This window comes from Myodes glareolus, chromosome 18 (assembly GCF_982192425.1).
Source record: "Myodes glareolus chromosome 18, mMyoGla1.1, whole genome shotgun sequence".
Lineage (NCBI taxonomy): Eukaryota > Metazoa > Chordata > Mammalia > Rodentia > Cricetidae > Myodes > Myodes glareolus.
The window spans coordinates 42,027,765-42,053,663 of NC_142043.1; the positions used below are offsets into that span (position 1 = coordinate 42,027,765).

General features: G+C 48.4%; 1 protein-coding gene across 5 annotated transcripts in view; it reads left to right on the forward strand.

Annotated features, from left to right (window-relative positions):
* Positions 1 to 25,899, forward strand: part of Nck2 (NCK adaptor protein 2) — a 121,714-nt gene that overhangs the window by 12,215 nt on the left and 83,600 nt on the right. The window contains exon 1 of one of the 5 annotated variants that reach the window (XM_087898113.1): positions 7,298 to 7,320. The exons of the other annotated variants lie outside the window; for them this stretch is intronic. The gene's annotated coding sequence lies outside the window, so the exon portion shown is untranslated. Of the gene's footprint in view, positions 1 to 7,297; positions 7,321 to 25,899 lie in introns of those variants that run through there. 5 annotated transcript variants of the gene reach the window in all.

The window sequence follows — 25,899 nt, forward strand, 5'->3', positions numbered from 1 at the left end:
AGTTTGCTTATCGGTGTCCTATCAGCACGTTTGTACCGCGTACCTAGGAAGAGCTGATTGCTGCATCCTGACACCTGGCAGGGATGTGAATCGAGTCCATTGCACTCAGAATGCCCACTGATGTGGGGATGACGGAGGGCCCCCTTTATCACTTCCTTATGCAAAGGCTAATCAGAGACATCTGCTTTCTTAGAAACTTGACACTGCTGATTACCCCGAGAGATGTGTTTATTACTAAAGTTCACGGGCTCCAGGGCTCAGTCTGATCGGTGTTGAGCTGGGCGCATGCGTTCGTGTTTGGGTGTTTGATGTCTGTACGGTCCTCAACTCTCTTCAAAGGAGAGAACACAGATACCACAAATTAGACCTTAGCAAGGCAAAGGAAAGGGAAAATTCTAATTTGGCTGTTAGTTGCTGACTCCCGGCGTCTACAGAACTACCGATTAGCCAGCCTAGGATATGATGACTGTCTGAAACTCTTTCCCTTTGTAAATAGGCTCTTTCTTGATCAAGCAGGGAGAAAAAAAAAAAAAAAGAATCCTAGAAATGTGGAGAAGGCCGGCCAGTTGGAGCAGCTTTATCCCGAGAGCTGTCTGCTTTGTGTTGATTATTTCCTGTCCTTGTTCTCTTCCTCTTTTGACTGAATTTCTTATCATTCTTCCTGTTCTGCTGCTAGGATAAATACAGTAACGAAAACTGGTGCAATCTCGAAGTCCCGAGAGCCTTAAGAGCATAGCCCATCTTTTTCTCCATCCTACCTCGGGTGGCTGATGATCCTCGGGAAACTTAATGGTAACTCTCGGGGAACACCGGGAACTTCGGAATTTACCCGGTGCTGATCAGTCTGTTTCACTTTTTGTTGCCTGTGGTCTGTTCCGTGTCCCTTCTTCTTCCAGTGAGGATTGTGAATTGGATGTTTTGCATGAAGACGAGGAAAGTACCCAAACTGGTCCATGGGTTCCCAGCCGGGACTGGCTCTGTGGAGAGAGCTCCGCAGTGTGGCGATCTTGTGGCTGCTTCTGAAAGCTTCTGGCCCTGTCCTCCCTTGTGGCATGTCTCCTTCAGCTCTTAAGCATCTGCCTTAGGTGGGGATTTCTTGACTTTTCATTATACTTCGAGCTGGATTAAATCGTATCCTTCAGAATTTGATTAATAGGCTTATCTAAATTTGAGAGTCTGAAGTCTTGATTCATATACTGAGCCGAGAGCCTCTGCTGCTGATTTGGCTAGTTACAAAGTTCTTTCTATGTTCTCTTGATACCTGTCCTGTTTTGTGAAACAAGGGGTTGCCATAGTGTTCCTTGAGCCCACGTATAGGACTGCCTTTGGGGCTTTTAAGAGTGGTGTAGTCTTTAGTTGGGGAGAATGTTTCCATCAAGCAACATGGATAAATGATTTAAGTAGCAGGTACAGAGACCTGCTACTTGTATCAGATCCTGGATGGTTGGTTAGGGCTGGAAGTGGGTAGGTGTGGAGGTGGCAGAGCTGTGTTGTTTTTCCTTATTGGGCTTGTGTGGTGGACTACTGTTGGGATTGTATTGTGAGTAAGTTCACTTAGTGCATGTTTATCGATACCCCTATGTGCCAGGGCTGTGGGAGCCAAAGACCTACCCTCGGGGAGCCTGGAAACTAGCTTGGAGATCTTCCAAGTTCAGCCACCTAATTCTTTTAACAAGTAATTAAAATCACCTTCTTGACGTTTTGTGTTGGAGGTGACGCCACAGAAAGCCTCCCCCACCCTCTGCAGCCCCAGTAGAAATGCATTTCCGATATTTTGGAGGACGATAATTCTTTCCCAGGTTCCTCGGAAATGGAGGCTGGAATAGTTGCTTGTGTGGAGTTGTCTGTGACCGCTGGTGGCGACCCCACAGCACCCTCATTTTCTCCTGGCCCTATTCCGGGGGCCCAGGTGAGAGTCAGGTCGTTTGTTTGCACCCAGTGAACTCTTGTGTTTTCGTTCAGGTAACCCTGTTCTTTTCAGATAATATGAACTCAGCTTGTCTATTGTTTCTTTACTTAAAATTAAATCACTAAAACTACTTATTGCTGCTTTTAACCTAAGCCAGCAGTCAGGAGACACACAGATAACTTATTTTACGTTTTAGTTGATAGTGGTGTAAATGCATTTCCTCCCATTTTATTTTTGTTTTTATTTATGGTTTTTTTAAAAAAACATTTATTTATTTATTTATTATGTATACAATATTCTGTCTGTGTGTATGTCTGCAGGCAAGAAGAGGACACCAGACCCCATTACAGATGGTTGTGAGCCACCATGTGGTTGCCGGGAATTGAACTCAGGACCTTTGGAAGAGCAGGCAATACTCTTAACCACTGAGCCATCTCTCCAGCCCCTTATTTATGGTTTTAAAGACAAGATCTCACTATGCAGCCCTGGCTGGTCTGGAACTCACTATGTAGACAAAGCTGGCCTAAGACTTGAAGATCTGCCCCCCCCCCCCCCCCCCCCCCCCCCCCGCCGCCCCCTTGCCTCTTGAGTGCTGGAATTAAAGGCATGGATCACCAGAGCTGGTTCATGACCTCACTTTCTTACTTAGAGTTTGCTTCTTCTGGAGCAGTGGATGTTGCTGATGAGCCCTGTGTGGCCATTGGAAAGGCCTGTTGTGTTTTCCCCCAGGTCTGATTTGGAAATTCTTTCCTTTGGAACTTGAAACTGTTTCTTACTCTAGTGTGGCAGTTGCTTTTTGCATGAGGGTTGCACCTAGGGCCTCTTAAACACTATGTTTTGTGTTTGTAACTGCAGTCTTTCAGGCCCGGTACTTCAGTCTAGTGCCCAGATCACAAAGGTGTTCTGAAAGTGAGGTGCTACAGAACTCTTTTCCAGCGGTGGACAGATGTTGCCTTTTATGTCTAAACTCCGGTTAGCTTGGGAAAACAAACTAGTGTTGCCTGTCAGTGTACGTAGGACCATGATCACTGATGACTAATTCGTGCTGAAGCAACCCCATCTCCTTTGGCTTTGGTGACACGGATTATTGTCATTTGTGAAATACTGTAATTAATTAATGACAGACTGTAGTTGAGGTTTCGTGTTTCTCTTGGACTTAATTTGAGAGTAAGCCAAGTTTAGTTTGGAGATAGGAGGTTTGTGATGGGATTAAAGGTAGAACAATGCTTGGGTTCCTGGTTTTGGGCCTTGTTTAGTTTCATCGAAGGGTATATGTGTGCTCATACCGTCTGTTTTATCATTTGTGTATCTCAGTTCACATAGTATGTTTCGTTGGATTTCAGTCATGTAAAAACCTCATTCCATTGTATTAAACTAAGCAGTAATGTTTGTCTTATCCTTTTTTCTTTTCTTTTTTTAATTCGCAAAGTTGGTATTAAATTCAGAACCTAGAGCCAAGAGCCTTGAGCCTGCTGGGCAAAGGTCCTCCCACTGAGCACGCTTTTTATTTTCCTGAGTACCTTCATTCACCAGTTTTTATCAAGGTACAGTTTGTTACTGTTCAAAGTCTACCATGGTTCTTCACGCACAGGCGTGTATTTTATAATTTGCATGATGTCTACCACCCTCCAAGGATCCCCCTATATTGCACAAGCTAGCTGTGAATTTGCTTTGTAGCCCAGGTTTGAAGTGGAGATCTTCATGTTAGCAAGCCCTGTGGGCTGGAATTACAGGGGTGTACCACCGCACCCACCCACACATATAAGATATTTTCAGATGTTGGGAACATACCCAGCACGTCTTCTCCTTACTTCATTTGAGTGGCATTCCTGTAGGGCCCTGGTCACATGGAATGATCAGAGTTGATAGGTGTCAGCAAAAGCCTGTGCTGTGTTTAGAGTTTTATAATTAATACCTACTTTGCTTTTCTGTCTCAGGACCCCACATTGCCTTTGATCCTGTCGTTCTAGTTTCTGTGGCCTGGCTTAGCTTCCGAAGCCTGGTTACCTGGGGTGGTTCCAAGGACACTGGGCAGGTGTTTTCAGCGTGATTTAGTTTCCTCATGATAAGATTGGGATTGTGGGCCGAGAGGTGAAGTTCCATTCTCTCCATATCAAGGGTCATGCCCTGTTTCATTCTTGTTGCTATGCTAGAACACTGACAAAAAGCAGCTTGCGGGGCGGGGCGGGGGGGCTGTATTTCGTCTTACAATTTAAGATTATAATTCTTCATTTGGGGAGAGTCAAGGCAGGAACTGGCCAGAGCTAGTCACATCCCCGGCTGAGAGCGGAGAATCAGTTCATGGTTGCTCACTGCTCAAGCTCCGTGCTTGTCACTGCAGTTCAGGGCCCAGTCATGAAGCGGTGCTGCCCACGTTCGGGCTCACCTTCCCACGTCACTTAACCCTATTAAGAAAGAGCTTCCACAGGTGTGCTCACAGACCAGGACTTTCTTCCCCGGGCGGTTTTATTTATTTATTTATTTATTTATTTTAAATATTTATTCATGTATTTATTTATTATGTATACAATATTCTGTATATTCTGTCTGTGTGTATGTCTGCAGGCCAGAAGAGGGCACCAGACCTCATTGCAGATGGTTGTGAGCCACCATGTGGTTGCCAGGAATTGAACTCAGGACCTTTGGAAGAGCAGGCAATGCTCTTAACCACTGAGCCATCTCTCCAGCCCACCCCGGGCGGTTTTAGATTGTGTCAGGTTGACAGTTAAACCGTCGTAGGTATATGCCGTCAGCATGGTTTGCGACTGTATGTTAACCTCAGTCACCTGGTTGAGGTATAGGCTTCTCTGATGTTGATCTGTTTCCTTCTTTCCATCCCTGGTCTTTGGGAAAAGTAATTTTTGGAGTCTGTTGTGTTCTTCCACCTGGAATGGTTCTGTCTCCCGTAGCTGTCTGGAAGTCTTCACGGGAGACGTTGACCTGCGCAGCTTGCGGGAGGATGATTTCAGTGAGTGTCAAAGGCGTGACAGCGTGGCTCCTGGGCGCCGTGGTAGAGGAGGTGAGAGGGCGGTGCTTTATCGTGTTTCTAGAATGTGGTTTCCGCATGTGGAGAAGTGTGACTTCTCGGGGCCTGCTTTGGACTTGACTCATTCTTCTGAGACAGATTGATCTGGAATCGCGTGTTGAGTGAGTTTCCCAGGTGATTCCGATCTGCGTGGAAAGTTGAGGGCCTCTGCTGTGGATTAGCACCTGAGCCCCTCTGGTCACTTTGCTCATGGGGAAGCCCTGTGCTGCTGTGTATACTGAGTCCCGAGGCTCCATGCAGGAGCTTTCATTCTCTGCTGTGCTGGCTAGTCTTCTGTCAGCTTGACACACAAACTAGAGTTATCTGAAAAGAGCGAACCTCAATTGAGAAAAATGCCACCGTTAGATCCAGCTGTAAGGTATTTTCTTAATTAGTGATCGATGGGGAGGGCCCAGCTCAGTGTGGGTGGTTCCATACCTGGGGTTGTGGTCTCGGGTTCGATGAAAGCAGGTCGAGCAAGCCATGGGGTGCAAGCCAGTAAGCAGCACCTCCTCCATGGCCTCTACGTTAGCTCCTGCCTCCAGGTTCTTGTCCCAACTTCTTTTGATGATGAACAGTGATATAGAAGTGTAAGCCCAGTAAGTAAATAAACCCCTTCCTCACCAACTTGAGTTTTGGTCATGATGTTTCATTCCAGCAATAGAAACCCTTAGTAAGATGCTGCCCCTCCCACAGTTTCCAGCACCTCGTACTGACTCCCCTTTTATGAGCCTGCGGTCCCCTTCTTTCTAGATACACAGCTTCACTTCTCGGTTTGGTGGTTTCAGATTTGCAGTAGAGGAAGACACTGAATGATAGCTCTGAGATCTGCAGACCTCGGAGACAGTCTGGGCCAGGGAACGGAACGGAGGTCCTGAAATGCTAAGTCTGCCGGAAAGCAGTTTCATTTCAGGGGAGGGAGGGACGCTCAGACCCCATGTGGATGGTGTTCAAGTCAGTCAGAAACTCCTACCCAATGGGTGTGCTGTGAAATAGCTTTCTGGCTCCTAGGCAGATCCCAGCCCAAAGTGGCTCTGCCACCTTGGGGGTCCGAGTGGCCCTTGACTCAGGTGTTGTCTGTGGAGGCCCTGGGTAGGAATAGGGTTGGCACAGTGGTCCAGATCCGGTGCTGAAACCAAGTGCCTCCAGATAAAGAGCCTGCTTGCTATGTGATGTGTCTGTTAAGCCTGCCCCGAGCCTGCTCTGGCTTCCTTTCTTACCCAGCCTACCGAGCTGGGCAATCCCCTGGCCCAGGGCTGTGGGAGGCTTTGAGTATGCTCTGGGCAGAAGTTAGCTCAGCAGCTCGCTTGGGGAGCATCTTGAAGACAGTCTTTTTTCTCCATTGACTTACTGGTCTGAAGTTCTAGAGCTGTCTGCTTTTGGGGGTGCCGGGAGAAGGGTGCTTGGCCCTTCTCTTGAGTGCGCACAAGGTCATAGTCAAGGCCTGTAGCTTCTGTTCCCATGATCCCCCAGTAGTGATGTCATTTGAGTGTGAGGTCAGGGAACGGTTTACTCCTCTGTGTCTCCAGAATGTCACAGGCTCAGGAGCCTCCCTGCATTTATATGAATATTACGGATGACGCTGTATTTGCCTATTAAAGTGACTGAGTACAAATTCAGGGTTGTTTTTGAACTTGTTTATCTGACACAAACACACGCACAGAGACGGACTGACTGACTGACTTTGTTTTATAAAGGGTCTCACTGATTTACTGACGTAGGATTCAAACTCCTGCTCTCAAGAAAATTCCCGAGACTTGAGATTGCAGAGCGTGTATCACTGTCTAGCTAGATTTCTGTTGTTATTTGTTTAGTTTTTATTTATTTATTATTATTTGAGACAAGGTCTTTCTATGCAGCCCAGACTATGTAGACTTGACTGGTCTTGAACTCATAGTGATTGGCCTGCCTCTGCCTCCTGAGTGATGGGACTAAAGGTGTGGGCCTGTTTGTCATTTCTGTGTGCTTGTTTGTTTTGTTTATAAAAGAAAAATCAGCAATAGTTAGTGATAACAATTGTGAATTTCAGTGGTGTTGTGTGGAAGTCTCTTGATTCCTTGACATTTATGGGCTGGGGATCTTTAGGGCTGGTTTGTGGAACTGCCTGCCTTGGGGCTTTCCTGTCACACGGCTGCTGGAAGCCCCAGATGCCTGTGGGAGGGACCTGGCCAGGGGCTTCTTTATATCTCCTCCATTCAAACCAAGGGAGGCCTGGCCTGAGGATGCAGCCTCCAGTACATGCTGGGCAAGCACTGGGATGGGCGGGGCAGACCTGTGGTCAGAAGTCTCCTCACTTCAGCCTTCCCTTACAGTCAGAACAATTCAGAGACTGTTCTCTCTACAAACTGGCTCCTCTCTGCTCCAGCCCTGAATTTGGGATCTAAAGGTTTGTTAAACCAGGTGGTGGGGACCAGAGGGTGAGGGAGGGCTGATGTAATACAGGGTTCAGGTTAATCTGCTGATGACCTCAGAGGTGTTCATGGACATGAGATGGACAAAAGCAAAAACCAGGCATTTTTATTTTATTCAGCGTTTACTTCATATATAGTATTTCCTGCAAGTGTGTGACTGTAGTGGCAGAGTCTGCAGCTTTTGCAATTACCAGGGAAATGATGGCTGTATGCTGAAGGCAGACCCTTGCTGTTTTCCTTTGACCTCTTGTTAGGCCTGCCACTCTATCCCATTGTTCACCGTGTGCATAAAGAAGCCCGGCCGTGATTGTATCAAGTCTGGTTTTGAATCCCGAGTTACTAAATATTCTGATGTTTAAATAGCCTAAAACCAAAACCATTTAAAACCGGGGGACTCTTGAGGAGGAGTCTTTAGCCTCAGTATTGTATCACTGGAAAAAAAATCAGCAGTCCTTAGAGATTTTTAGATGCACAGAGCACGGGAAGACCTGCCTGTCTAGAGCCAACATCATCCTGTCTTTTGATGATGATGATGCCCCTGCCACTGGCCAGAGGCGCTCTGCCTAGGCCTTACAGGAAAGTAGCTCAATTTTGTCACCTAACAGAACTCTTTCCAGCCTTGTGATGTTTTATCCACCTTCAGGTAGATGACAAAATATATTCTCCAGAGGAAAAATGTAAACATAATTTTATTTAAGTTATGAAAGGAGCTCCACCATTGTTTTTATAAATGAAATTAATTATTTAAGTTGTTCATTGGCTAAAAACACTAATGTAAATGCGTTTTGGGATAAGTGGTTGTTTCATAGTATGGCATTTGGGTTGGGGCTTTTTAAGGACTTGTGATCACTTCTAGGAACAGGAAATGTCATTGAAAACTCTCGTGCATTAAGGCTTTTTGGCTCTCTGGGGTACTGTGGGAAAGCAGCCCTTGGCTCTTTTGACCCTGTGTTCAGAGACAAATGCTGTGAAATTCAGGGATAAGAATTGGCACACTCTGCTTGCACTCAGCTTCTCTGGGCGCAGCACTGTAAATACCAGAGGTGAAAAATTCCCTCCCATGCTGGCCTGCGTAAAGGATCGTTCTCACAGCACCATGGCTGCGGCAGGAGGAGCTGATATTTATTGAGTACTTAACAGGGTTGAGCATTTCATACCTGTTGTCTAATTTGATTCTCTCTCTAGCCCTGCGAGGCGGCCCTTAGCCTTGTTCAAAGATGAAGTGGCCAGCTTGAAGGAGCTAAGCAATTTATCCAAGTGCTGGTCTTGGCAGCTTTGCTCTGGAGCCTTTTCCTGGGGGTGTGTCATCTTTGCACACCTCTGCCATCATGCTTGGCGTTGGCCACAGCCGTGATTTGTAGGCGTGTTGCACCTGCATTTTCCAGGTTAATGGATGGTGTGTGGAAGGCATCCTTAATTGTTTTAGCCTTGCAATTGGAGTGGGCAATGCTCCCCGCTGTGGCCACAGGGTCCATATGTCATATGTTTATCTGTGGCTACCATCCCAGGACTGCTGCTTTTAGGGTTCAAGCACAAAACACAGTGAAGCTGCCTCAGAATTTGATAGCCAGTCCTGTCTGCCTGGGAAAGAAACCAACTCTGGATGTCTAAAGAGAGGTTTGTAGCTTTGCCAGGCGAAAAGCTGTTCTGTAGGTACTAATAGAACTCCAAGTTCTTTACTGAGACCCAGATTCATCCCTTTTCCTCCCCTCCTTTCCTTCCTTATTTACTTATAAACTTATTTATGCATTACTTTGGATGGAATCCAGGGCCCCAGATACGTTAGGCAAGTGCTCTACCACTGTGCCATACCCCTGGTTCAAGACCTTGGTTTCTAAGGTACAGTTTCCTGGCCCTTTTTACTTACTTGCTTCCTGTGAAATATTTCTTTGAATGATAAGGATAGCATAGTTTTTTTCTTCCTTATAGAATGCATCTCTTAATTCTGATTTTTTTTTTTTAAGTGCAGGTGCTGCCAAAATGAACATAACACAGACTCCTCAAGATAGTTGTGAGAAAGAATCGCCCTCTTGTTGGCTTAATCTTCTGACCTGTGCATTTGTGGTCTTCATATTTGTGACCGCTGTGTCTCATTGTATAATCTCAACATGTCCTCTCCATCTCACTACTAATCTTTGTAGTATTTGCTCCTTTTAGTGCAGGCTGTCTATGGAGTTGCAGGCCCATTCCTGTGCATGCCACCTATGGAGTTGCAGGCCCATCCCTGTGCAGGCTGTCTATGGAGTTGCAGGCCCATCCCTGTGCAGGCCACCTATGGAGTTGCAGGCCCATCCCTGTGCAGGCCGCCTATGGAGTTGCAGGCCCATCCCTGTGCAGGCCGCCTATGGAGTTGCAGGTCCATCCCTGTGCAGGCCACCTATGGAGTTGCAGGCCCATCCCTGTTCAGGCCGTCTATGGAGTCGGACATTGAAGCTTTCACTCCAGTTGACCTGACGTCTCTACATCCGTCTCTGCAACAGAGTCCTTTCCTCGGCTAAATTCTTAAGAGGAAGCTGCAGAGCTTAATACTATGGATATCTTTATGGATATCTAGATTCATTTTGCTGAGACATACCGTCAGAGTCACACCAGTTTCCAGTAGCACGGCAGTAAGTTTTACCCAGGCTTTGCTTTCTTGGAAGTCGGAGTGTGCATGGCTGCTCCAGAACGGCACTGGAGTTCGTCTCCCCAGAGGATCTTAGAACGATGAATAACAGCTCCGCTGTTGTTGTCAGTCAACTGGGATTTGTGTCCTCTGTGACTCCGTGTCTTTTAGAATTGGTTTCCTCTTGAGCAGGGGTAGGACCGGGCCTTGCTGACTTAGCCCTGCCTCTTGACAACCCCCCTGGGCAGCCCTACTGTGTGTTTACTGGGGAGCATGTGATCCCTTCTTTGAATGGACTCCCTGAGAGCCGATGAAACGCTCTTGGTCTCGGCACGCCCTTTGCTCTTAGGAGTAACTGTCACTCTTGTCAGTGGGTTGTTCTTTGGGGCACAGAGTTAATGGCAGAGTTGGATTATCATGCTTTTAGTCAGCTTCCAAATGAAACAGAGGTCTTGCTGTTCCTTTGTGGAGTAATCTGTTCCCTGTGGACGCTCCGAATGAGTTGCAGGTGCAGCCACGCGTCACCTAATGTTGGGGGGGGGGTGTATTTGAGAAATCTGTTATGTGATTTCATGCCACAAACCTAAATGGTTCAGGAATACCAGACAGCCATATTACACTCCGGATAAGTGTGGACTTCACTCTGTGTGTGTGTGTGTGTGTGTGTGTGTGAGAGAGAGAGAGAGAGAGAGAGAGAGAGAGAGAGAGAGAGAGAGAGAGAGTGAGAGTGTTCGTTCTGTTGTTTGAAGGGTCATGATGCCAGAGCAACACAAGATTGAATTGAGCACAGGAGAACACGAGGCAATCAGGAGACACAGTCAGGCCAAGTATTTCAGACTACTGCCAGTGCCAGGTGGCAGAGTGGTTTATAGTAACCTTTTTTTCTTAAAGCAAAATATAACTAGAGTGCAGGCTGATGATAAACTGCGTAATACAGTAAATATATATGCTGGGAGCAATCATGTGTCGTCAAGTGTAGTATCCTGCGTACAATTGCATGTGCACTTACACGTGACTTGTGGCAAAGTAGGTGTGTTACATCAGCATCACCACAGATGTGTTTTGCTATGCCAGGGTGACTCTGAAGCCACCAGGCTGCACGAGGTTTTCTGTTCCATTATCCCTTAAGAGACCACTGTTCGGGATGTGACCTGTCAGTGACTGAAATTCCATTGCTTGGCGCATGATTATTTTCCGTCAACCTGCCATGCCTGAAGTGGTCAGATAGCCTACCACAGGTGCTGCTGGGATTCTAAAGTGTAGAAGGAGACATGTTGTGACTGGGCACCTTTGTAGGCATGGATGGACATTGGGCATGGCATGCCCAGACGCCGGACTCCCAGAGGTAAGTCGTAGGCTGTGTGTTTTCAGCTGCCACCTGTGCGCGGTTCCATTATGCAGCATCAGGTGACTAATACAGCCCACAGGAGACACCTGCTTTTATTACTTCTTGGTCAGCGTTTGCTACCAAGCGTGACTCCCCCCAAATTACTATTCTAATTCTTTATGAGGTTTTTATGGTGTTTCCCCTGATTTTCCAAGAGTGTAGAAAAGTGACTCTGTGTGGGGTCCCTTGCAAGAAGTCTCTTGAGGGAAGTGGGAGGGTGAGGAGGAGATGGCGGAGGCAGGGGGTGTGAGAAGCCGCTGTGCTCGCAGTCGGAGCCGCACAGAAGTCACGGAGCCCTTCCACTTGGGAATGGGAATGAGGATGGTCCTGGAAGTGCTGGAAGGTGTAGGAGAACTCGGTGGCCTCTGTCTTTACCTGCCTTAGATGCCCTTCTCTCCGGGGGCCGCTTTCCCTTCCCGCAGAATCTACAGTGTGGCCTGTACTAGGGACGCCAGGGATGGGCTTCTGCAGGCCAGCGTGGTTCTAGCCTTTGCTCCCAGGGTCTGCCTAGGTTTTGTTCCCTCCATTCTGTTTCCTTCCGTGGTGGGATCTGTTAGATTTGTTAATGGTTTCTCATGCCTTCAAATTAGTGTCCTGATGGATTAGTGCCTTCGTTTTCTTGATGCTGATCAGACTTGGGAGTAGGGGGGGAGTGTTGATCTCAGAGATACGTTTGAGTGTAACTCCTCCCATCTGAGTGTGTGGCCCCTGCGTGGAGACTTAGGTAGGAAAGTAAATTTTGTCTCTTGATTTGACGGATGTTAGTAGTCGTGGATGGAACCAAGGACTGGTTCTTCTGATGCTGAGCACCGTTCTGTCCGCAAACCTCGTTTCTGTTTTGAGGGCCTGCAGGACTCTTTTCCCTCTGCGCGCTTTCTCATTGCGGTGAGTTCTGTGATGTTGTGCAGGTGAAGTCCACGCTCAGAATGTAGGACAATCGTGCTGACCTTCCCCTCTCTGTACGTCCCATCGGCTCTGTCCTGGAAGCCCAGAGCGCGGGAGTGTGGAGTCTTGTCTCTTCCTTTCACTCTGCATTTTTGCCATTTTATTGATGTCACGTTGTTGGGTCACCATAGGCAATAGGCTGCAACCGACATGGGTAAATCAGAGGCCTAACTTTGACATGACTGGTAACCACATTTCAAAAGTAAGAAGAAATGCATGGATGTAATTTGTCATTCAGTTGCTGCCTCTAGAGTCTGGTGTCATTCAGTTGCTGCCTCTAGAGTCTGGTGATACCTCGAGAGTTCACTGCACACGCCTGCATGGTCGCTTGTGATGGACAGTGAAAGTTTAGAAGCCTGACAGCGCATTAACGTGGCAGGATTTTATACTTTCAGCCTTGTTTCCACCATGGTTCCGCTGGTGTTTTGCGGAAGGTATTTTTGTAGATGTTCCAACTCAGTACACTGATAAGACACGCTTATTTAGGAATGTCTCTCTCTCCTCACGTGTGGAACAGGACTTGGCAAAGAGCCCATGGACTGAATCTGTCTCACCACCTCTTGTGGGATCAGTCTTATTAGAACACAGTCTGGCCAGGCGTGGCGGCACACATCATCCTAACACTTGGAAGATGGAGGCAGGAGGATCAGGAGTTCGAGTCCATCTTGATGCTGGATGAGTCCCTGTCTCAAGGAAACAAACACACAGAAAAGAAACAAGAGAAAAGAACACGGCCTGGATTGTTCGGTTGCGTGCTGTTTGTGGCTGCCGTTGTGGCAGCGTCGTCAAACAGAGTGACTGAGCTTGTGACCTACAAGGGCTGAAATACTGTGTTTATTAGGCCCTTTCCGGAAGAGGCCTGTGTACCCGCTAGGCAGGGAAGTGCAGGACCGGAGTGGGATGTTGCTGTGCTGGAGCCTTGCCTGTCTCTTTCTTGGCACCGGAGCGCTTTCCTTTTTTCTGGGGCAGGAGGAGGAGGCAGCCTTCAGCGGAGGGTTCCTGAAACACTGTGTGGTTCTTGGCAGATAACAAGCCCTTCCTAAATGTTAGCAACACCCTGTATCTCTCACCCCATGCTTTAATCTGCAGACTTGCTTGTTTCTTCGTGGGAGAGTTTGGGAGACATTTCAAAGTATCACCCTGTAGAAGCGGAATGTAAGCTGCGCGTGCGCCCTTCGGACGCGGCTTCAGTGACCCCTGCCACCGCGTTGAGAAAGTAAAAGGAAGCAGGCCGGTTTAATAATGAACGTGTGGATCAGCCCAACAGAAGCCACCTCATGCCAACCTATAGTCTGCGTCACAAATTACTACATCCCAGCCTTTCCTGAAGACTCCAGAGTCTCCATTATGTGCTTTACTCTGTAGCACGTCACAGCTGGGATAGCCACATCCCGAGGAAGCCACCGCAGTCGACGGGTTCTATAATAATCACTCCTGACACTGACCGGGCAGGACTGGTACATTCCTGACACGCTGTGAGCACTCGGTTCCACAAGACGTCCCGCCCCCCCCCCATCAGATGCGGGCTGCGAAAGAACCTCCTGTGTTTCTGACTGATCTGTTATAAGTTCCCATGACTTTCCCTTCCTGTTGAGGAATGTCCAGTGACAACTCCCCCAACTCAGGAAAGGCCCCGGTCCACCTGCAGGGAACATGGTTTGTAGAGCTCAACTATAGCTCCTGTATTAGGAAGCATGCAAGTTACGAACGGTGAACAAGGACATACAGTGTGGCTGGGGCAGAGGGGAGCTGCAGAGTTTCCATGCCCTCCGCATTTCCTTTCAGAATACCACCCCAAGGGACTCACCGAACCAGGAAGTCCCCAATCCAGTGTTTAAGAGTTAAGACCCTGTCACTGTCCCCCCCACCCCCAGTAGCGAATGTAAGGCCGACATCGCCCACTCTTTCACTGTCTTGGGACCCCCGTACCACGTCCCTGCATAGGCACAGGCTCAGTTTTGTCCTGCTGGGGCTCATGATCATCTGTCACTCAGGAAATTCTTAGGTTTTCTGGGAGCGCTGTAAACAGAAGCCAGGAAACAGCCCAGAGATACTTTTTTATTGTTTCCATGACAAGGCCCACCCCTTCCCCACCCCATCCCCACCCCTTCCCCAGCTGGCCAAACCTATTTAAGAACACTTTTCCCTGAGCAGCCGAGGCTTTCTTATTTTCCACTCTCCCTTGCCCTTGTCTGAGTAATCCCGAATCTCTCACACTGGGCTGGTAACTCCCCCTCAGCTCGGCTCTCAGGAAGCAAATGCAGGAAAATATAGTAACATTACTCGGGATCTTTAAATGTAGCATTGTGACTGGGCTTGCAGTACTTTGCGGAAGAATAACCGAGCTGTAGGAGATAAGTCTCCCTGTGGGTTTTCTGACAAATGGGCCGTGTGGCTGCTCAACTCTCCATCCTGCCCCACCGTCCTTGTGGGCCCTGGGTGGATCAGACCAACATGGAAGCTCTCTTAGAACCTCAGCGGCCCTGGGTCTGAGTGACAGCTTGGCCTCCCCCAACCAAGGTTTGGCGGATGGGACGTGTGCAGTGAGGTGCCACTGGGAAAATGAGTGTCACAGTGGGTTGTAAGTCCCTGGTGTAGTCCTCAGCCTCTCTTCCTGCTTGTGTGATATTTCTGCATTTGTTTTTTTTCCCCTCCTATTCGGAATAGAAGCCGGGGGCCTTCGGTGTGCCGGGCGAGAAAGCTCAGTCACGTAGCTACACGCACTTGTATTTTAACTTTTATTGTTTTAGGTTTTCATCTGAAGCTGCCTTCAGGACCCTGGAGCCTGAGCTGTGGCTTCTGGTCATGCCTTCTGCAGTCAGCCGTCGTCAGGCCGGTGGTTTCTCAATGTTTCAGTTGCTCTCGCTGGAAGATGCGTTTTATAGATGAGGAGTTAGGATACGGACAAGGCTGAGTGTGGTTCTGTGGCTGAGCATCTGTTTAGCTCACGTGAGGCCCTGGGATGCATCTTGAGTGCCACAGAGCAGATCCAGGCAAGACAAGCCGAACAATGCCTTGTGCATAGCTTCACTTGGGCATTCTCACCTTCTCATGTAGGCCACACGGGTGAGCAGAGCCAGGAGTAGGGCCAGCACGGAAGAGAGCGTGGCCCGAAGCCCCGCGGAACTGAGCAGAACGTGGCTGCTGAAGGGATGGATGTCTGGGGGTGGAAAGGCTTAAGCGTTTCTTATTCTGAGCATGGCTCTGCTCACATTCTTTAACACTGAGGAGCCTGGCTGAAATGGCCACCGAGTGCCTTCCGACCTAGGGTGTAACACACTTGGGGGCTCGCTCTAATGTGGAGCATGGCATTGGCCTTCTGATGGTTTCTAACTTTCCTAGGGGGTGAGATGCACAGCAAGGTTAAGCGGTTTTTCTGTAATTAAGAAGACCTGAAACTTCCAGCGTGTTTGTGCGTGCCTTTGTGTGAATGACGGTACTTAAAATAGTGTTTGTGGAGGGCGGAGCCTGTAGACTCTGCCACCGTTAGTAGGCCTGCTCTAGGAAGGCCAGGGAGCTGTAAAACAATGGTTGACACCATGCAGAATTTGAAGGCCTGTGGTGTCACAGTGGGTGTCCACACCTGTGATGTGGACACTAAAAGTAAATTGAGTTGTTAGTTGTGTGTATGTGTGTGTGTGTGTGTGTGTGTGTGTGTGTGTGTGTGTGTGTGTGTGTGGTGTTCCTTTGGGTGTGGTGCACACGCCCGTGCATGCCCAGTGGAGGCCAAAGTCAACGTCAGATGTCTTCCTAGTTTGCTCTCCGCAGGGTCTCACTGATGGGTTAGACTGGCTGACCATCCAGCCCCCAGGATCCTCCCATTCCTGCCTGGCCTTCCTACACTGGGGTGACAGGCATGCCCCATCATGCCTGACCTTTTTAGAAGGTGCTAAGTCAGCGCCTTACTTTTGCTCAGCAAGTGTTTTACCCACCAAACCATTTATTTCCCCTGGCTCCAGAATTAGTGTTCATTATTTTAAACATGGAGATAGTTAGCAGGTTGAGAAAAACACTGTCGAAAGCCCATTTTTGGCCATTTGAAACACTTCCGCCACTGAGGGAAGTTGTTCTCGGGGGCTGCTTGGGCTTTGTGCGCCAAACTTGCCTCTATGTCCCTGTGTTGTCGGTTTTGTTGCTAGCACCGGGATCCTGTCTATTCACAGCTGTAGTTTTTTTTTCTGGTAGAGATGTGGGACCTGATTTGGACAGATGGTTCGAGGATACTTTTCACCTTTTCTTACCACGGCCCTCAGGTAGAAACCAGTGTTTTGTTACGGCTAAAAGAAAGTGTTTTGAAGCTGGTGTTTCTCATAAGGAGGCAGCTGAGACTTCCTTTGGGTCCATAAACCTTTCCAGAGAAAGCATGGTGGTACTGACAGTGATACCTAGTCTTTCTCTTCTGCCCAGAGTCTAAGTCGCAGTCTCAAAGCTGCCTTTCTGCTTCTGACCCGTCTGTCATTTAAATCTGTATTTTTCCCCGACGGCTGTTCCCAGAAGCACCCTCGGGCTTCGACATCCCCTGTCCGCGGGTACTCTCAGGGCTACCTGTCAGTTCCCCTTCCCTGCTTCTCTCTTTCAGGCTTGTGAAGTTTCTGGGAACTCCCTAGCCTCCCAGTTTTGGGGAACTTGGGCTGGTAGAGTCCGCTTTTCATTCAGTCCGCTGGAGGCAGACGTGGCAGGGTTGTAGGCAGATGGTGTTAAGGATGGCAATGAGGTGGCTAGAGGAGACTAAGTGACTCATTCTGGAATCTTCCTCTAACCCCCAGTTTGAGAACCAGGGCCTTACTTTGGTTGTTGACTTTTACCTCCTCTCCTCAAAGTCTAAGTAGGGCTACAGTGAAATACAGAACTGGGCCCCAGGGAAAAACAGGACATGTTTCCTTTACTCCGGCCTTCTACTTTCTAAACACAGGCAGACGACAAGGTTCCATGTTATTCACAACAAGGGGTGGGCGGACTGTCCCGGACCAAGCAGGCAAGATTGGTCTTTAGCTAGTCTTTAGCTAGGCGATCAGATCTCAGACCTACTTCTCCAAGAAGGTCTAATCTCTCCTGTCGGCATTCCCCCTCACGCAGCATAGTGGGCAGTACTGGATCAGGCCTTGGTTGTCACTCTCGGCTTAGCACACAGTCATCAGTATAGGGGAAATGCAGAGGACAATAACACAAGGATTGCCTCAGCTCTTGAAGTCTTCCCTGCTCTGTCCTACATCCCAGAGTCCCATCTGGAGTGTTCCTGGCTGCCTCAACCATCATCTCACTTGTCACAGGTATGGGACATCCCTGTCCTTTCAGTGACTGCCAGGGCTTTCCTCTCCACCAGCTTCCGTTCTGTCGTCTTTCTTCGCCAACAGGTCATCCCCTGCTCTGCCTTCTTGAGAGCTTGCTAAGCAAGGAGTTTCTGTCTTCCTCCAGGCATTGCTTCACCCAGGAATGTTTCCTCCTCCTCCTCACCTCTGTGTTACTCTGAGGTGTAAGGTAAACCAGTTCCCCCAGAGCTGCTAAGGTCAGGTGTGGTGATTGACAGCCTGGCTCACCTGAGAAGGGGGAGACTCAATGAGGAAATGTTCAGATTATGGTGACTCCTGGGCCTGCTGGGAGGGATTTCTTTAATTGAGTTAATTGAAGGCGGAAGAAGACCCACCCTGAGTGTGGGCGGCGCCATTTCATGGGCTGGGTATTGGACGAGATAAAGAGGAGCAAACAGAACCGCACTGTTGTGCATACATTGACTCACTGCTCTCTGCTTCCTCTGGCTGTGGCTGTGGGCTGTCTAGCGCTTCAGGTGCCTGCCTCCTTCACGTCCCCCACATTGATGGATGGTCATCAGGAATTCTGAGCCGCCTAAAACTCTTCTCCCTTAAGTAGCTTTGCCCTTCATCATAGCAGCAGGAAACAACTGACCCACCCCAAGCCTGTCCCATGTGATGCTGCAAACAAGAAAGTCTTTCCTTCTCTCAAAGTAGCGTGTAATACAGCCTGTGTCTCTGCAGTCTGGATTCAGCAGCCTCGGATGGAAAATGTTACGGCCTGTACAGTGCAGCTAGAGCTAACGTGATTGCTTCCGTGTGTGCTGAACACTTGAGACCGTTTTCATGTCAGAATCCCTTGAAGAATGGAGTCTCATATGCTATCTACATAGCATTACAACATGTTAGGTATTTTCCATAAGGTGGGAGAGCATGCGTAAGGTCTCTATCAGCACTGTGCTGTTTTATTATGCGGAGCTTTGGCATTCTGGGATTGTGGCCTGGTGGAGGAGGGAATCCTGACTCTACAGACCCCATGATGACATCAAGGAATATCTGTGTATATCACCTCTAAAGCCTCTTCAGATTGTATGTGTGATGAACAAATTATGTGTGGCCCAAGCAGTTTTACATGGGGCGCTGTTGAGAAAAATACTTTCAAAAATCGTTACTGGGTGGGCTGGTTTAGAAACCACGAGTATCCTGTCGTCTAATGTTAACTTGGCTTTGTAAAAAAAATGAATGCCATAGATTTGGGGGGTGGGCTTTACCTGTTTGTCCAGTCTTCATTCCTGCAGGTGCGCCACCTGGCTGCTCCTTTGTTGCGAATTTGACTATTTCTGTGTGAGTTTTCATAGTTGTGAAGATGATTACAGAATTTCATAATTTGGAAAATGGTTTTGAAATGATTTTTCCTAATTTGGGGAAAATCCCGCAGAAGCAGGGTGGAGTCGTGGCCAGTGCAGACTCACCTTGATCTCCACACCTTGTCCTAACTATGCATTCACTGTTAGGTTCTTTAAGCAAATTCTAGACCAGTATGCTAGATAATGCTTTTCAGACCGTCTGTAGCCAGATGCCATTTTTAAGATTTAATTGCAAATTGGTTTTGTTTGAACATAGTTGTTTTCCCCTGTGATTTGCTTATTTTCCCCTGATGCCATGTAGCACTTTGTTGTTTCCTTGTCTACTTTTGGGTTGTTTTATGGCTTAACCTTAAACAGCTTCTGCTATCAACAAGAGAGCTGTTTCATGCTGCCTTCTAAGTAAAAGGAATCAGCTAATTAAACAGTTTGGAAATTAGTTCTCCCGCCCCTTCTCCTCTCACCCTCCCAGCTGTCATCACGGGAGCATCTCACCCCCGGGGTCCAGGCTGTCACAGCTACATTGAGCCTCATGTGTGTGTGTATGCGTGCGTGCGTGCGTGCGTGCGTGCGTGCGTGTGTGTGTGTGTGTGTGTGTGTGTATGCGTGCATGCGTGCGTGTGTGTGTGTGTGTACAAATAATGCTTGTCTCCTTATGTATAAATGAGAGCATGAGACCTGCTGGTCTCCGAACTGGAGAAGGAACATTGGAAGACATAATGCTGGCTAAAAATTGCACAGGGAGGTAATGGCTTCTACTTGTATGTATGTTTGTTTTGCCCTATTTGGGTGCGCTGTTGTGCTTAAGATGGCCTTGTGGCAGGCCTGGGTTCTCCCCAGGTATCCCCAAGGTTCAGTTTCCTGTGTAGGGTTCACATCAGCTCCCACTATTTCCTATGCATCTTTCAGTGGTTCCGGTGGGGACACCCCAACTTCTGTCCCATTGTGACACATCTTTCTCCCTTGCCCCTCATTTCCACAAACATTAAGATGCCGTGAAATGACAGCAGCTGTGGAAGGTTCAGGATGTGGGCAGGCCTTTGTCATGGAGACAGTGACAGTCCAGGGTGGCTGCCCTCCAAGGGCTGCTTCTGATGTGCTGTCACCTGCCCATAGAAGGCTGCTGCCCTCTGAGTATCTTGGGACCTCTGGGACATTTTGACGTGACCAGAAAAAGAAGCCTGTGACTCTTCTTCTCTGTTCAGCTACTAGTAGTGAGCAGGCTACCCAGCAAGCTGAGCTGCCTTCCTCCGTCTGTCCTGGCTGGTTTCAGCCCAGCTGCCCCAACAAGGCGGACTTCTGCCCGGGCCACTTCATGTCACAGCAACTGTTTAAGAAATGGTCCAGCCCCCGGGTTTCTTTCTTGTTTTGACTAAATATGACTCATCACTTGTAGCTTCAATTTTCAGGTGACCTCTGCGAGTTCATTCCCGTGGCCTTCGTTGGTAAGTAGAAGCCTTGTAGGTATTCTGTGCAGGCAGAGTTTAGCACGGGCTGGGGATGAGGCAGTGTGAAGGGCTGCAGGAAGTGGAGATCGGAAAATAAGAAAGCTACCCGTGGCTGGAGATCTGAACAAGGACAGGGGAGTCCTAGAACCTGCTCTGAGGCCCAGCTCACTGCTGCGTCCAGCCAGCAGAAGCCGTGAAACCGTGGCTCGCTGCTGCCTGTAATCGGCCTCCACAGGAACCTGCTGTCCTCAGCCAGGAGTGGAGGTGCGAAAGGGAAGCAGGACTTTGTCTTCCCTGTTGTCTTCAAGGGCCACTTCAGGGCCCTGGCAAAGCCCCTAGCCAGAATCCAGCTGACAAGGATCCATGAAATACAGCTTTCTGGCCCTCAGCCCCAGCCGTGTGGAGAAATGCCTGTGAGGTCCCGATATCAACCCACACTTGGTGCCACGTTCTCTTAAGTGTGGGTGGACTTAATGACCCAATATTCGACACCTGGCCGGGGGTGGGTAGCTTGGAAGTAGCTGCTGCCTAATCCTTGTATGGGTCATTGTAATTGGGCTATTGAAAATGTGTTAATGATGCAGAGAGACAGACCTACCAAAACTGGAACATACAAACCAGAACTTAACAGGACTCTTGGCAGGCCTCTCTGGCTCACTTTCCTAGGGCTCAAGTGGTTTTGGGAACCTGGTGGAAACCATTGGCTCTTCATGGCAGTTTCGTTGCCTTTTGTAGGCTGGCTGTCCCTCTCCCAGTGTATGTGGTGGCAGAATGGCCTCCACCCACAGCACAGAGGCACAAATAAATGTCCGACTCAAAATTTCCTTATCTGGTTGATATTCTACCCCTCAGGGAGGGGCATCTTTGCCCTAGTTCAATTAGTCGCCACTCCGAGAGTCAGTCAGCTGACTCCTTCCTGGAGGAGGAGGGTGGCACAGAAGAATACACCTGCCCTGATTATTGCCAGGGAACCAAGGGACAGGCTACGGCAGCAGCCAGGACTGAGACAGTAGTTTTGGGCAGAGACCACTGGGATTTACCCACAAATCAAGTGGTACCTCTGTAACAGCGGTAGAGGATACAGTGACTGTCAGCAGTGGTTCCCATTGGTTGGTGTCTCTGTGTCTAGACTGGGAATGGACATCATCGTTACTTTGTTACTGTTCTTGGTAAATATGTGTATCAGCTTGTGCTTTTGCTATAAGAAGACAAAAGCGAAACTCAGGAGCTTTAAGAGTTTGCTCTGAGAGGAAATCCTCCTAAACTCAGAATTTCATTTGCCATCGAATATCAGCTTTGAGTAATAAGACTAATCCATACTGAGAATTGATAATCGAGTGTGTCTATTAGACTCTCTCCTGGGGAGAAAAAGGGACCCATTTAAGGGTGCCTCGTTCTGCTTTCTATTGCCAATAATAGAGTAATAAAGAAAACTTCATCCTGGCTCAAGGTTCTGGAGGTCAAAGGGCCATGGCTCCTTGCTGAAGATTCCCAGGGTAGTCTTGGGTATGAGCCAGAGCATTGCATAATGAGGTACCCAAAGAGAGGGGTCAGGATGGAGGGAAGGAATGAACGGGACTTTTGGTCTTTCTTAATGAGCCTAGGAAGTAACCAGGATTCGGTCATAGAGACTGCAGGCTGATGACCTGTTCTGGTCCTTCTCAGTGATCCTACCTCTAAACACTGTGGTCAAATTAAGGTGTGTCCCATCCAGTACGGGCTCCTCCTTCTCCCCTCCCATGGATAACTCACAGTGGAGAGATTCACTTTGAACACAGGAGCCCTGGGGAGACATATCTAAACCATATCTAGATCATAACCAAGGGGTGCTTTATGTTGATTGCCAAGTGGAGGTTTTAACTGTCGGGATATGGTATCTTTACCGTTTCAGCAGACGATGCAGTGCTTTTTCCCAGGGCAGACTGGGTCCCCGAAGAAGGGGTTTACCGTCTATGCTTCCGTGTTTGACCTTGTGCCAGGCACATGGAAAAGGGAAGTCGCTTGAGAATGGCCTGTGTGGGGAGGGGAACAGAATTAAAAATAGTGTTATTTTTAACCAACCCTATTTTGTATGAATCAGAAACAAAGCATACTTCAAGTTTCTGCTTGCAAGATAAATGTAGAATAGTAATTATTACAGATTATTTGAATAACCTTTAAAGTGAAATTTCAATATTTTCTTTCCTTTTTAGACTCTCCATTTACTTGGGTCCTAAGAGTTATAAATATTTAGATATTTCCATATGCTCATTTCCTCATGGCTTTTGTACATGTTAATTGACCCAAAGGAAATACACCAGTCTTCCCCACACTCTTCTCCCCTCCCCTCCCCTCCTCTCTCCTCCCCTCCCCTCCTCTCTCCTTCCCTCTCCTCCCCTCAGTACGTGTTAACTATCCAGAATGATGGGGTTTATTGCGACAGTTTCCTGCACACAATAATGCTTTAATTAGGAGTCTGGAGTCTAGTTCTCATGTTCATCCTCATCCTTCATGGCCTCTCATGTTGAAGTGGGTGTTGAGTAACGTGATTTCCATAGTATGGGCCTGGAAGCCGTTGACCATGGAGGGAAACAATTGCCAGGGAGTGTGCGGTCACTGTGTGGCCTGAGGGTGTCTTCCTCTTGAAGTCCTGGTGCTGGGAGTCTAGTTGCAGAGTGATGGTGTTAGAAGGGGGGCCTTCGGGACGTTCTTACATCTTCTGAGTGTGGAGCCCCAGTGAATGGAGTCTCTCACCCGTTGCCTGCTGTGTTACATGGCACAGAGAAGGTGCTGGTCTGTGTACTAGGATGTTACCACTAGACATGGGGAAGCAACTGCTGTGGTTTGTCAGATGCCCTGTCTGATGGCAAGGTCGGTGGATGAAGAAGGCAGTGGTATGCCCCTGTTCATCAGTGGCTCCGGCGGAAGGTGCTGCCATCATTGGCACGGTCATAGTTTTGGGCAAGATGGTGGGAATTGCCTTGGTGTGGGGACTTGTAAGCAGTGTAGAGAGTTCTGGCAATAACAGCTCTGAAGTGTGGTTGCCACATCCTCCCAAAGTCCCTCTTGCTCTCTTCCCGAGCTATGCCAGAACCAGCTCCCCCAAGATGGCAGGCTCAACTTGGGGATTTCCTTAACGTGATGAGAGTTTGTGAAAATGGAGAGAAATGGTGGTGCCGCTACTCTGAGTGCTGTGGTTGTCCTTCTAGGCTGAGACGTCCTGTCTTACCTGCCGCGGGAGCGTCTTACATAGTTACTGGGGATCACTGGGCCTCCTTTTTCTTATATGTGTGAAGGTCCAAGTTGTCCCACATCTGGGAGCTTGCTTGACAGCATCTCCCACAGACCTGAGCTGGCAGCTGAGTTGGTTCCTGCTCCAAATAATGTGGCCAGAAAGGTCGATGGCAACTTCAGGGATTACCCGGTAGGGACGATCTTAGTCTGTTCCCCATTATTACAATTAAATGTCCGAAGGTGGATACTTTATTAAGAGCAAAGGGCGTATTAATCTTAACATCTCAGGAGGCCGAAAGTCTGAGATTGCTCGGGTAGCCGTTTGTGCAGCCTCCGGAGAAGACATGATGGCCAGCGATAGCGTCGCATGTGACGGAGAGGTGATACAGTGGAAAGAGGAGCCAGGCTCGGGAGGGGCCAGGCTCACTTTGAAAACAGCTCCGTTTTACAAAACTGATCTCGGATTTCATGAGCATAGTGCAGTTCCTTCTGAGGGCAGTACCCTTTAACCGCTTCGATCTCTCACAAAGACTATATTTTAGGCATCTGCCACCTCCCGACATTGGTATGTAGACTTGGCATTTTTACATACTGACCCCCTGAATTTATTCATGCGTATTGCAGCCAGATGATACGAGGATTGAAGGTAATCTAATGTTATCAGCTTCAGGCTAGGCGTTTGTCCACTGACTGAGGACGAGGGTGAGGGTGTGTGTGTGTGTGTGTGTGTGTGTGTGTGTGTGTGGTCAGATGAAGTATGGATCATCCTTGCCAGAGAATGGGGTAGCACTGGGTGTTTCAGTGCTTCCTGTTAGAGCAAGGCTGTGTTGAACGTGCCTATTTCTGGCCATTTTTGAGTGCTGTTTAGAACTCTAAGCTGCTCTGTGTGCTGTGTTCTTGTGTGTCCACTGTATCTACAAAGTAACATGTGTTACTAATGGTTGCTGGTTCTGATGTTATTCTGATCTTCTCATCTTTGTTGCCATTTGTTTTTTTTTATTGATTTTATTTGCGTGGTTGTGCATAGCATGCACATACCTGCGTGTGCTCAGTTGCCTCTTTTGCCCTTCTCCTTGTTCCTTTGAGATAGGCTATCTCCCTGGACTTTGAGTTTAAAAGGTTTTCAACTAGGCCAATAGCCAGTTGGTCTTCGTGATTTTTTTTTTTTTTTTTTGTCAGTGCCCCTGACAGCGTTGGGGTTTCAGGGGCACACAGGGCCACACCCAGCTCCTGACACAGGTGCTGGGCGCCCTACTTGGGTCCTCCTCACAGCTGTGCAGCAAGCGCTGTTGAGCTACTGAGCTGTCTCTCAGCCTGCTGTCGCCTTTAGACCGCCCCCATGGTGTGCTCTGCACAGGACCGCTTGTCCAGGGGTGGTGTCCGTTTAAAACCTAGACATCAGAATCAGGGCGGGTGCGTGAGACTTAGAGGATGGTCCATTCTGGAATAAAATTCATTTGTCTGTCAACAGCGAGATGAAGCAGCCTTCAGGGTTTGTGCCCCTCTGCGTCCTGTAGGCAGAGACCTTGTTTGACTCTACCCTGGTGCTTTGCTGTCCGTCCCTGGCCTTGGCCTTTGGTAGCCCAGCTGACACGCTCTGGCCATTTATCACGTCGTCTGTCTGTGCCCACGATGGTCTTCTTGTGACTTCTCACGTGTTGGCAGCTGGTCTGTCTCTAGAGCGAATAGTGCATCTTCACTGTGGCAGGTCAACCTGAGGGAGATCCTCACCGCGCCGAGCCGCTTTCGTGCGCTTTTGTGCTGTACGTGTGGCCATTGTGAGGAAAGACAGTCTGTTAGAAGAAAAGCAGGCACCTTCATGAATCTGTTGCTGTGTCAGTATAGATCAATTCCTGACTGAAAATAAAACTGTCGCGGCAAAATGGTGTGTCTTGTTTGGCTTATGTGGCACGGGAGTTGACTGACTCCTCCACTCACAGCCGTGGTCATGGCGTCCTGAGAAAGTGGTTCCAGACACTTTTGCAGACCTGTTACTTAAATCCCCAACATTATAAGTGGTGTTTGGTCTTTAGCAGGCAATAGGAGTACATGAGCTTGCCCATGCCTGTAAAGAGCCAAAGATACGTTCCTTACTTAAGACTTTTGAAGAAGAGCAATTATGAGCCCGGTGCTTTGATAATTAATGGGTTGAAATGGGCCGAGGCTCTGAGGGAAAACACAGCTTTTCCAGACTTCTTGGGTGATGTCAGAATGTCCCGCCTAGGGCCTGGATCAAGTGTGCTTCAGGCATGTTTAAGAACTAAAGGAAACCTTGGGGCTTGTCTAGTGGTTATTTGTTTTTCTGTTTTTCAGTTAGTGAGGATTGTGTTATGTTTTAATTGC